The sequence below is a fragment of the Silene latifolia genome, chromosome 6 (assembly GCF_048544455.1).
Source record: "Silene latifolia isolate original U9 population chromosome 6, ASM4854445v1, whole genome shotgun sequence".
In the NCBI taxonomy this organism is placed as follows: Eukaryota; Viridiplantae; Streptophyta; class Magnoliopsida; order Caryophyllales; family Caryophyllaceae; genus Silene; species Silene latifolia.
In genome coordinates, this window is record NC_133531.1 from 108,334,577 (window position 1) to 108,347,702 (window position 13,126).

Here is a 13,126-nt window from a genome sequence, read left to right on the forward strand (position 1 = left end):
CAAATATCCAATCCAGTTTCACCTTGACCCAGACACGGAGTCTTCAAATACTTTGCTAGCTAGAATGGGACATGCCCATATCATCCTTAGGGTCCATTAAGTGTGCTCACATGACAAGGAAATTTTTACAAACTTAGTTACACCTCTTTGGTCTATGATCAGAGGGAGTTATCTCAAATCGATTCTTCGAGTCACCAAAGGAATATTACCCTTATGACCCCTGCACTTTAAGGTCCTAACAACATAGCTTAGGCACACACTTGAACTACGATCTGGTTTGATTTCACCTCTTGAGGTGGATACGTAGGCAGTCCTTTCTTACCCAAGAAGGATACAACCACAACACCCAAATAAAATTATCCAAACCCTTGAACTACGATCTGGTTTGATTTCACTTCACGTGAATACGTAGGCAGTCCTCAAGGACACAACCATCCCCACTTCCAACTTTCAATCACCTCAATTATCAACCATCCCAGTTTTCAACCTTCCAGCCTCAATTAACATCCCTTCCACGACCAACACCTCTATACTGGGGGCTCTTTCTTGTCGCCCAACCTCCTTTTTTACCAAAGTCCAGAGTCATCTTCTCATCCTGGGGGCTTCTCTTCCAAGATGCCACCCTTCCTTTATTCCTCTAAGTCTAGCTAGTACTCGATCCGGACAATGACAAAGATCTTAGATCAATTCTCCAAGTCATCGTGCCTCAAGAGGGGTCTCCTTTACAGCAAACGGTGGTGAAAGAAGTCCTAGTAGACAGCTGGTCCATAGCTCATGCCTTCCCTTTATATGCCTTGATCATTCTTGCAATTCTTCTACCTTTGGAACTGATACGCATGCTTAAGCAAAGTCTGTCTAAGTCATCCCTGTGTCGCGTCAAATCTAAGTTTGTGTCGCGTCAACCTAAGTCTATATTTCGCGTCAGTCCCGTGTCTAAAGCCCATTGAATATGCATAACGCATTACAAACGACAAATTTCTTTGAGCAAATTTTAAACAACTTTTATAAAGAAACAACTTTTGCGAAGCCTATGTGTTTTCTCATTCGAGGTCCATGTGATATTTGCTTACGTGCATATGTGTTTATGTTCTATTTGCATATTAGATTGCATTCTTGTGTGGCTACTAACCATGCAGGTAAGTATCAGAAGCGTGCTCGCCCGACCGGGGCTTCACCCAAGTCTTCATTCTCCCAAAGCAAGAAAGATTTTGCAGATTGCTCACTCAAGATTTCTTCCATGACGATCAAGATGTTCCTAGTCGTCAAAATATTTGTCCCAGTAACAATGCAGATATTTTGCGCGATTGCTCACTCAAGATTTCTTCCATGGCGATCAAGATGTTCCTAGTCGTCAAAATATTTGTCCCAGTAACGCAGATATTTTGCAGTATTGCTCACTCAAGATTTCTTCCATGGTGATCAAGATGTTCCTAATCGTCAATATATTCCCCAATAAGAGTTCGCTTGAGACCGACGCAAGCAGATTCAACCTCAAGTTTTTGCCAGAGTTCGCTTGAGACCGACGCAAGCAGATTCCCCAGCAGTTTCTACCGACGTCCTGCTACCCTCAATATTATTGTTTCCCCGCGGAGTTCGGCAAAGGTGTCATTCTCCAGAAGTTCCCAAACCAGCGCCTCCTTCCTTAGGTTCGTAAACCCAAAGTTAGGATTCTTACCCCTAGATTCTTAGATCCCAAAACGACCTTAGGTTCGTAAACCTTTAATCTCCCACACCAACGACCTTAGGTTCATAAACCCATAAATCCTTTTGAAGTTCCCATACCATAGGAGGCTTGGATGCATGTGTCCAAAACAACAATTAGTAACCCAGTAGTTCCTAAACTTAACCCTAGAATCCCAAATCCTCTTAGGTTCATAAGCCTTTAAGTTCCCATACCAGCCGTCCTTTAGGTTCATATACCCAGGTTCGCACACCTAGCTTCTTTTAAGTTCCCAAACTCCCTAGAGTTCATACACTTCTACCCTTAGGATCATATTCCTTTAGGATCACCTTTTCCTTTTAGGATCATATTCCTTTAGGATCATCACTTCCTTAGAGTTCCTACACTCAAACCTTGGTTACCCCTTAAGTTGAACTTATATTTGGCCTCCTTCCCGCCGATGCTTTCCTTTAGGGCCCCATACCCTAGCACAAATCTTTATATATCCTTTAGGTCTTACCCTTAGCTCCCATGCTCAATCTTAGCTCCTATGCACCTCCGGAAGCATCTCGAGAAAGAAGTCTCAGGTATGGTCTCTTCTTATGGCTGGCGAGCCTCCTTACGTAGTCTAATGGACTTTAAACGACCCTCCCCGATAGTCGACAGACTCTAAAATGTTCCCGACGACAGGTCCTTGGTTCAGACCCCTTGAGCCGCCTCGCGTCGCCATAGTCATCAGGTTGTAATCTTCGATTGACTTGATGGCTATACTTTGACTTTCGCCTTGTCCAAGCCTCAGTCAAAGTGGGGGCTCTGTAGACACCTCGTTTCTGCACCTCCCGCAAACCACCCGATGATGATTGGGCCGCATGTTTGATTCGCGGAACGATTAGTGACAGTTCGTAAGATTATCGTCAAGTGATTGCTCAAATATTAATGTCAACCTCTTAAAAGTCATCTACGTCTCGATACGGTCGTTTTGGCAGTAATTAGAGTATATTCGGAGTCCGGGTCAAAAACCGTCTCCATTTTCTCGATAGTCATTAAATCCCGAGTCGAATGTTCGAATGTTCCTGATATTTCTATTCCATATTTCTCAAATTTTATCTTTTGGCAAATAATATCCCGTAATATTTACATAAGATATTAAAGATAATCGAATTAATTCCGTCCTACCATAACTTAAACACGGAAATCTTTCTTAGCGGAGGAAACCTCCTCGGGAATAGACGCAAGAGTCTTTGCGCCTCTTCCAAGAGACGCAGTGATGTCGCGCCTCTTCCCAGGCCCTTCTTTGCATGATTTACGTATCTTTTTCATATCTTTCCGAGATTCACTTCCAAAGAGTCTCTGAAACCCTATTCCTTCACGTGATTAGTATAAATAGGAGCTTTCGTTCCTCATATTTCTCACGCGAGTGTCCACCCTTCTCTTCTCCCTTTGCATTCTAGACTTCGTTCTTACTAACTGGCGCCTACGTGCTTGGACTTCCGACCACGTAAGCTCGGATCTTTCCGGGTACCAGCCTCTCCGTTGCATGACCGACCAATTTGACCACTACACTCAATCAATCTAATTAATTAAACTGTTTTAATCGTCTTCCTCTTACGAGGGCACTCTTTCCTTGCATTCGCGTCGAGCATTCACTAATCGATCTTCTTAGTTCATCTCGTTCCGTCAACATGTAAGTCTGAGGGTGTATTAATCTCTCTTTTATTTATTGTATTTTAATTATTGTATAACAATTGTAAGGTTTATGTCGAAAGTACCTCATTAAAACCGATTTCTAAAACCGTCTTTATAAACCTTTTTTGCGGATTTCCAGTAGACAGACGTCGAGAAAAGACGCAGCAACCGCTGCGCCTCTTCGAAGGAGCGCGGCACCTGCTGCGCCTCTTCGTGAGGGCCGCCGCAGCTTCTTTTCTTTTCTTCTTCCTCCGTCCTCTGTAATTCGTGTCAAATTAATTTCTTTTGTTTTGTTCGTCTGTTAATTCGTTCACATGATAGTTTAATAATTCATATGCATATTATCCATCATCATTAACATGTTTAAATCGTCATAAAACCGACTCAAATCCCTAATAATCAATATTTGCGGGTTTTCGTCATTAAATTCAATTCGAGTTTTAGAGATTCAATTCGTTCATGTTGGGTTTCTGGGATTCATTGTTGATATATTTTCACCTGTTTGTTCATTAATTCATCGTCAATTCATCATGTTTAGTTAATAATTCGTTTAGTTAGTTAGTTTAATAAATCATTCATTAACATCGACCCTTCACATAATTAATCCGTCTTATTTTCGTCTCATCCATGTTTTACTGTTTTATGACCTCAATCGTATGTAAATAATCTGCTAATAACTTTCATCCGAGTCTAATATCGTAATCAATCCTTAAAATTAACAAATAACGTTAACGGTTTGCGGTTAAAACTTCACGGCCCAAACTCACCCTTGGAATGCAGATGGCAAGAATCGCTTTGTGCCTCTTCCAAAGGGCGCGATTCTCACTGCATTTGTTCGAGATGAGTTACGCCTCACGAACTCCTTTTTCTCGCCTTGACCTAGTTTAATTAGTAAGCGTATTAATCAACTAATATCCGTATTATCACCTTCTGACTTGTTCGTATTTCTTTATTTTATTTTCTTATTCTTTTTTATCAAATCATCCGTTTTAGCGGTATTTTCGACATAAATCGCCTATTCCAATGTAATTAATGTAATTTTAATTATTGTATTTTGTATCACTTGTATGTTTTCACATGTAAATGAGCATTAAATCCCAACTTCGACCCAATTGTTTGCTAATTACATGTCAACCGACTTAGTCTAATTCTCACATGCTAGGATTAATCTATGGATGTTGCATTGCATGCATATAGCCGACGATATATCAAGTATGAATAACTTCCCTAATCATTAGTAGAGGCCGTTATCGAGTCGGGCGGGATTAGGTGTTCGATCAAAAGAGCTTCCTAATACGTACCCTCACCCCTTACTCCAGATCTCCGTGAGCACCCGTGTTCATTGGCATCCACGAGAGTCATTCTAGACATAGAATGCTAAGGGTAACGATTGCTTAGTGTTCATGTCTTTACTTTGTGTCTTGACATGGCACGAGGTATTCGAACGGTTCCAATTTCCCATAAAAATTGGTGGCGACTCCTTACAAAATGCAAACGCTTGTTTTCGAGCCCTTTCACCAAGCGCCCCCGTGGGCGGCCCGCTGTCCACAATAATGTGAATTTCATATCAAGGAGTTGTCAAAATCCCTTCTTTCCAACTTTATTACAACAAATGAATTCAAGAAAAGTCATGAAATTAGTTACCAAAAGTCGCATTGAAAATCTGATTCATTTGGAAAAACATCATATACCCTCTTTATTTAGCAATGTCTTTTTCTAACCCTTTTATGATGAGTTGGGGTGTTGCTTTTACTTTTTCTCATCTCAACTAATATGCACAATCCTATAAACACGCATGCTAACTCTTTTTTGTTCTTTTCTCAATTTTTCCTTTTTCTATTTTGCTTTTCTTTTTCAAAACCTCTTATTTATATACAAATTGCCAAAATAAAATAGAAATTTCGGCTGTAGTGAACTTAGCTAGGGTTCACCAATTAGGACTCCATAACCCGCCCTCTTACAATCACAAACACTTGACAGCTTCTTGATCAAGGAAGGTCGTTTTTTAGAATGTGGTTTGTTTAGTAGTTATGCCAAATGAAAGGATCAAGGTTTAAGGGGGTTAAACAAAAGATGGGTCCTAAACTAAAGGGCTAAACAAGGACTAGTTTGGCAATGTGAGACTAAAACATGGAGGAGACAGAGTTTGGCTGCCTCGTGGGACCATGGGGAGCCAACTACGGCAGCCAGCTATGAGGGGATTACTCAGCAGCAGCAGGCTTTCCAGGAGCGGGTAGTTCAGGTGCAGGTACTTCTGGTGCAGGTGGTGACGATAACATGGAGGAGGGTCCTGGCTTTTGATCTTTTTTTTTTTATTGTCTGGATTGGTTTCTTTTGTGTTGGATGTTTATTTTCTGGATTTATTACCTATTGTTGGATGACTGTACCCGGCCATAAGGCCGTTCTATATTATAGCTTATTGTGTGGAGACGTGTTGAATTTGGTTATACTTGTCTTTGCGGTTGTAAATTTGGGTGCAGGTAAGTTCGTAGAAGGCGTCATGTTGAATTACATAGCTCTCTGCCTGTTAAAACTCGATCGAGTGTAGACACTACTCGACCGAGTAGAGCTTACTCGGCCGAGTATACAATTATACTCGACCGAGTAGAGCTTACTCGACCGAGTAGCTATTCATACTCGGCCGAGTACTACTGTTACAGGAACCGTCCGTGTTTGATCATTGTGAATTTTAAGGCTTATGTGAATATTGGTATGATTAAGTGTGTGGGTGCTTCAAAGTATTGCTTAGTGTAATCAATTGTCCAAAAGATGGATTATGATCACATCACAGGTATGCAATTGCTTGGATCACATATCAATTTATGAATGTTTAGTTATATGGCAGTGGTTGACATCAAGGAACTTAAATTGTTCAAGGTGATGCATGAGTCTTTAAATAATATGGAAATGTAACGCAATACCCAGACGATGTTGTAGCTGTTACCAGTCTTATACGTGTATATGTTTGGTTACAATTATAGCAAGTCCAACCGGATGAGTGAAACTGGCAGTCGGTATATGACTAAATGACGAGTTAAAGAATGAAGCTGCTATCATTCGATAACATCGTCTTTAGATGTATATAGAATACTTGATTGCCATATTATTTTGTTGCTATGGGTCACAAATGAGTAATGTCGTAGGTTAAGCTTTATAACATGATTTAAAGTCATTACAGTCTGTGAGTAATGTCACAGTTAGGATATATGTGTTAATTGTGGGTGTGGGAAGTGATTAGTGGTGAACTTCGGGGACGAAGTTCCTTTAAGAGGGGAAGAGTAATATCGCGGAAACAAATGTTTAATTATGCCTATAATATTTGGAATCACATGTATGTTATGTATGTTAGTATTCGGAATTACATTCACGATACAAGTTATTGAAGTTACATTTATGTTTCTTTGAAGTGGTATCTATGTTATACTCAAGTGATATGAAGGTTATACTTTGTATGGGTGTGCGGAATATTGTGGTTGGGTATTGTTTTGTAGTTGTGTATTGTTGCTAGTCGTTGTGTTGCTTTTAACAAGAGAGTGCATATGAATTCATTATTTCCCGTAAGTTTTGTGTGTGATAGTTGATGGCCGGTATTATTTGGAAGAATAGTTATAATGGATGATTATTGTTTGAATAATGTGGTGTGGCGGTAGTGTCAGGATGGTTTGAGTTCGTACGCCTTTATGTAGGTGGATAGTGTCACAGTGCGTAACCCTGAGGGGAGTGGCGTGTGGGCTGAACTTCGGGGACGAAGTTCTTTTAAGGGAAGAAGACTGTAATACCCAGGATATTCAAGGACTCATTTGACCAGACCCATTGACCAAGACAGACAAAGGGGGATGAATGGGTGAGGGATCAGGCTTATAACATGAGCTTTATAGGATTATTTACTCGACCTAGCAGAGGCTACTCGGCCGAGTATCACCTATACTCGACCGAGTAGAGCCTACTCGGCCGAGTACTCCAGTACTCGACCGAGTATGGCTGCGGCCGACGCGTTAATATAAAACGCAAGTTCGCGAGATTCATTTCATTTCCCATTTCCTCAACAGTTCCTCTTTCTCTAACCCTAACCTACCTCCCTCTCCTATCACCCCATCTCTACACACTCTCATGTATATAGCCTAAACCTCCACCATGGGAAGAACGGGATTCGCTTAGGAAGGATGGCATGCGTGGTTGTCGTCTATGTCACCGTCGAAGCGCGTTGTTAGATAAGTCTCTGCCTTTTGTCTCTTTTGGGTAGTTCATTGAGGATAGTTGTGTAATAGGAAGTGGTTATCATTGTAGGATGCGTATTGGAGTCCTGCTTGGCTGTATATGGATGTCTTTCATGGTTTGTGACGAGGTAGGGTTTCCCTACTCAGTACTGCTAATTGATTGAGATTGTTATTGTTTCATAATTATTGTTATCTGCTGATCATTGGTGTCCGGGCGATGTTGTGATGGTGTTAGTGTGGAGATGTTGTGGCAGCTGTGATGCTGTGTGTGTTGTGGTTGTGGTGGAGTCACTTGCGGGAGTGGCTTCACACCCTAGTTCGCCCTCCGTGGAACCCGCCACGGAAGGGGATGTGCACATTAAGGGACAGGGATTGTTAGTCGCTCGTTGATGAGCTGGACTAGGTGGGATGGGCTGCGGTCACCCACTGGCAGCGAGGATTACCTGTTGCGATGGGTAATCTGGCAGGGCTACACACGTCAGTGTGTAGTCGGTTACTATGCGAGATCGAGAGACTGGGTTAAAGGATGATCAGCTGGTTTCATTGTTTATTTGTTTTACTTTTGATTAGTCAGTACTGACCCCGTGTTATTTTGTGGTATCTGCGGTGATCCATTCGGGGATGGTGAGCAGTTGGCTTAGCAGGTACTGTTGCTTGTGGCTGCTAGGATTGGAGGGTTCGAGTCACCACGCTACCGGTCTAGAAGTATTGTAACACGAGTGTAGTAGTTCTCATCTTTATAGAGGGATGTATACAGAGTTATGTTGTATAAGATACATTAATGCATTATAAATGTTCTTTTATTGTCCCATTTGATCTACTTCCTCGGAAAACCGAGCTGGTGACACCCTCAGACACGGGGATGGTCCTTGGTAAGGCATTCCGGTGTACGGGGGTGTTACATTCCTGGAAGTTTTCATCAATGTCTGGAGTCCTGAGGTGCGCACAGTCGGGCCGTCGGCTGCCGGTGGCCTACCCGGCTGGGAGTTCCCTGTATTTCTTCTTCGAAAATTAATTTCCCAAACACCCTCAGGTATGCATGGCCGGTGGGCCAGCTGGGAGTTTTCTTCCTTATTTCTTCCTTAGGCTCAATGGGGGTGTTCCCAGCCGGCTGCCGGCCAACCGGCTGAGAACCTTCTCTCAGCTTTTTCTCTTCTTCTTTCATATGCTATCATCCGAACGACCTTTCTTGCTCCCAATTCTTCATTTCCGTCTCAAAACCTACAAAATGAGACATAAACTCATAGAAGGAGAAATTGGAGCACAAAATGTAAGTAGGGGTACATAACCCGTCTCAAAACGAGTCAAATTTCATAGGAAAGGAGAGGGAAAGCGGTCTGAATTAATCATATATCAACTAACACCAAAAAAAAAAAAAAAGATTAAAGCCTTGTTATAAAAACTGAGGGTAATAGTACTGTCTATGATGAGATTAAGGTCCTGTTCTTTTCGGCTTAATTTCAGTTTCATTCAGCTTAGTTCAGTTCAATTCATCTTAGTTAGCTCAGCTTATTTTAGTTTTATTTATCTCAGCTAACTTTAATTAAGTTCAGCTCGGCTTAGTTAAGCTCAGCTTATTTTACCTTTATTCATCTCAACTAACTTTAATTCAGTTCAGTTCGGCTTAATTAGTTCAGCTCGGCTTATTTTAACTCTATTCATATTCAGTTCAGCTCACTTCAATTCAATTCAGTTCACTTTAGTTCTGTTTAGCTCAATTTAGTTTAGTTTAACTTCATTCAACCCAAAAGAACAGGGCCTAAAGCTCTGTTTGATAAGAAATTTCAGGTAGTATATTTGATCAAAGTAACATATTTGATCAAAGATTCAGCTACCTTATTTTTTTGTAAGAGTTTGACAAGTAACTCATTTAACCAAATAAGCTCTCAGAAATGAAATGCTACCTTTGTGTAAGGAGCCGTAATTCAGCCGCATAATCCCTGAAATTGCGCGCGCGGTCTGTTCACTTCGAACCCTTAGATTTTCATTATGTACTTATGTATTTTCATTTCTATTTTTACATTCCATTAGTACTCCAAGACCACTTCCTGCATGTCGAGTCTTGGAGCTAACTTTTTAGTTTAAGATACGTTTTTAGGCGTTTAGAAAACGTATCGCTATTCTAGACACTTAATGTCTCATGCTACATGTACAATCAAATTTGCCTCTATGAAAGATACTAGTCAATCAATCTGCTTCCCACCAAAAGCTTTCTTATTTACTAGTTGCTTGCATTCTTATGAATTGTTGCCTTCATTCTAACTAACGAGCATGTGTGTGTCGACCGTTGATGATCGAAACTAGGATCCTGACACATGCAAACTGAGACCGATTACGAATGCACAAGTGGGCGACCCTCACTAGTACTTGACGCACTCGCTTGTATTCTTGTCGCGAGATTATACAAGGGTGCGCGCCATGTTCCGGCTCAAAGTACCGGACCGTGACACTTGGCTAGCATTTGAGAAATAAGATATCTGATCCAATTTTATCTTCCATTTTTACTCCTTTTATCTACTCCCTCCATAAACCTGTTTTCTTTCCATTTCTTTAATATATGTGAGGATTATTTTAATGAAATGGAAAGAAAACAGGTTTATGGAGGGAGTATAATATTAAATATTAAATATATATTAAATCATTTTACGTTTTTCTACCAATAAACAGTTAATTTTTTCGCTAGTTCAGTAAACATTTTTTTATTTAATTAGTTAACTTATCATTTCCTAATGAGAAATTGTTGATTACAGCCTTTTAAAAACCACTTTTTGAAAATTACAGCCTTATAAATTTTTTTGGAAATTATATCCATAATATTACTTTTCTTTTTTAAAATTGCACCGCGATGATGTTATCGGTGAATTTTGTCAAAAATTGACCGATATACCCTTGCCTATATTGTTGCCTACTTGCCAAGTTCTTTTCACTTTACCTATCATTTACCTCTCTCATTCACCCCAAAACCCTCTCATCTTCCTCACCCTTATTCTCTAAAATTTTCCCCAAAATTCCCCCAAATCTTTCCCTAATTTCTACTGAAATTCATCCCCATTGTCAAATAACGGCTCCAGATCATGAGTGGCAAAGTTGTGTCATCATCTGACGGTTCTACTTCAAAGAGTAATTATTCGTACATCCTATTTTATCTTAAATTTATCTTCCATTTGTTGTTGTTGGTAGTGTTACTGTAAATCTGATATTGTCCCCAACTTGTTGTTTTTCAGTTGATTGAATCGAATTTTAGAGTGTAACAGCCCTGGTTTTTCAGCCACAAAATAATAAAACAAATACAGAAAATGCAACACTGTCACTCCACACTTAGCCGTTAAACCAAGTGCAAGGTAGATATAGGGTCAATATTTAAAAACAAAGTATATGCCTCAAAAGGTTATCAAATAAATAAGTTGTTGCGGCGGAAGACTTGTCTTACAAAATTCAAAACAATAAATAGTATCCAATTCCAATAAACTTATAGAAGCGTATAAATAAATTAAGACGGAGTGCTTTATCCAAAATCCTTCCTCGCTCGTACTACTCCCAGATCCAATATGCACCCATGCATCATCTCAAATGTACCTATGTACCTATCCAACTGTACCCGAAAACAAAGATAGGTACCGGTTCCAGTGGGGGAACGACCAAACATAAGGACGTCAGCAAAGCTGAGTTTTAAGAAAATAAGAAATAATGACGAATTATAAACAACATTATAAATTAAAGCTTTAAAACCAAGGTAAAACAGAATACATTCCAAAACCAAATGTTGTCGTAAATCCAATAATAAACAAAACCATTTAACATTCGTAATCTTTGCCACAAGTGTGCCAAGGTCCTACCCTTGACACGGTTTATAGGCACCACCTGTGCTTTGTCAGATTCATAATAGTGCGCACTTCTCACATTTGGATAGTCAGTAGGATGAGGCTGCCATAGGAGAAAGTCTAACTACCTAGCAAGTGGGGGCCGGATAATCCCCACCCAAATATAACTCGGGCAAAGAGTTCAGTTTTCAGGACGTGATCACAGAAGCGTCTAAGACGACCTTAAACCTTCTAAACCAGAAATACCAAAATTTTCCAAAACAACTTGAGCCGAACCATTCCAATAAGTGACCTACGGCCACAAAAATAAAATATTCCATACTTACAAGTACAAGTAAAATTCATCGATGTCAAAACATTATAGAAAATAGTTTAACCGAATATGCTCTTAACCTAAATTTGAAAAGGGTAAAAGTCCTTACCTCAAAGACGACCAACCATAAAATCCTTTCTCTTCAAATCCGCAAGCTACAAGTATAAGAGTTACCCGATCATTAAACCATTCGATATCAACAAAAATAGCCTCTACTTTATAGGCTCATTGTTTAGTAAATTTGCTCGGTTACACTCATAATGTAAATAACCCATCTCATAGTTTCTCTTAATCATGGAGTATGGCCAACAACAAGAATCCAACAAGACCACACACTAATATGGGTACAGCCAACAACAAGAATCATCTCCTACACTAATCTGATAACACAACTCTCAAATTTCATCACACTAACTAAAATCCTACCAACTAAATTGACAACTAGTTAGATAAAAGCCAAAATCCAACGAGACCAACTTAAACAATCACTAACAAATTGTTCCCTGCAACTGCAACCTTATTCAATCATTTTTAACATGTCTTATATCCATTTTCACCTAAAGAGTTTAATTTACCCATCATCAACTACGTATTACAACTTTGTCTTACCAAATGAGTAAACAAGAAGAGAGGTATAATAACTGTCAAATATTAGATGGCACTCTGAACATATATCACCTTCCAGTTACAATCAAATAAATAAAACCACAACTTTCGACGCGACAACCAATACGATAATCAGCGACAAAATCTCCAAAACACAGCCAACCATACCCTTTGTTAATCAACCCAATTTGATTAATCAAACTGACCCAAGACAGATATAAACTAATCTAAAACATAACTAGCACAAAGCCCATTACAAAGTCAACCTTAATTTAACGAATCATAAAACTTGATTATCATTTATGTAAAATAAATTTATAAAATTTACTTAAATAGAATACTTACTATTTATATGGCAGAAAAATGAGTATAAGAGGGACAATCAAAAACGCGGTCTGAACTCCAGCAATGGCTCGATGAACGACCAGGTGCGGCAAGAGGATAACAAGGTAAAGGGTAGAAAAGTAGGGAAAGATAAAGATGGAATATTGTGAAATAGAGAAAATAAAACAATACTGTTATAAGAGGGTTAGGCGGGCTATAGGGGTTTGGTTTCAAAATCGTATTAAAGTCCATTAAAAAGTTCGGGTTTCGAAATACTTTTCACTTTTCAATAACTTGGAACCGTTTTATATTTTTCTTTCGAGAGCTTCAAATCAACTCGTTTTCCAAAGTGATACTTATTTTTTTTTTTACAACATTCAATTAAAAGTCCGATATTAATAAAAGAAAGAGAGAGTGGCCCATAAATATAACTCGGAAATAACGAGGTGTTACATAGGGTTTATGTCTAAAATTAATTTTTGGTCTTAATTTTGTTTTT

The 13,126-nt window shown here is 39.4% G+C and overlaps 1 long non-coding RNA gene across 1 annotated transcript; it reads right to left on the minus strand.

Annotated features, from left to right (window-relative positions):
- Positions 1-10,409: 10,409 nt before the first annotated feature.
- On the minus strand, positions 10,410-12,832 carry LOC141587087 (uncharacterized). Its single transcript, XR_012519701.1, has 3 exons — positions 12,649-12,832; positions 11,807-11,852; positions 10,410-11,676 (listed from the first exon to the last, which is right to left on the minus strand). It is a non-coding gene; the product is annotated as an uncharacterized LOC141587087 (long non-coding RNA).
- Positions 12,833-13,126: the final 294 nt, after the last annotated feature.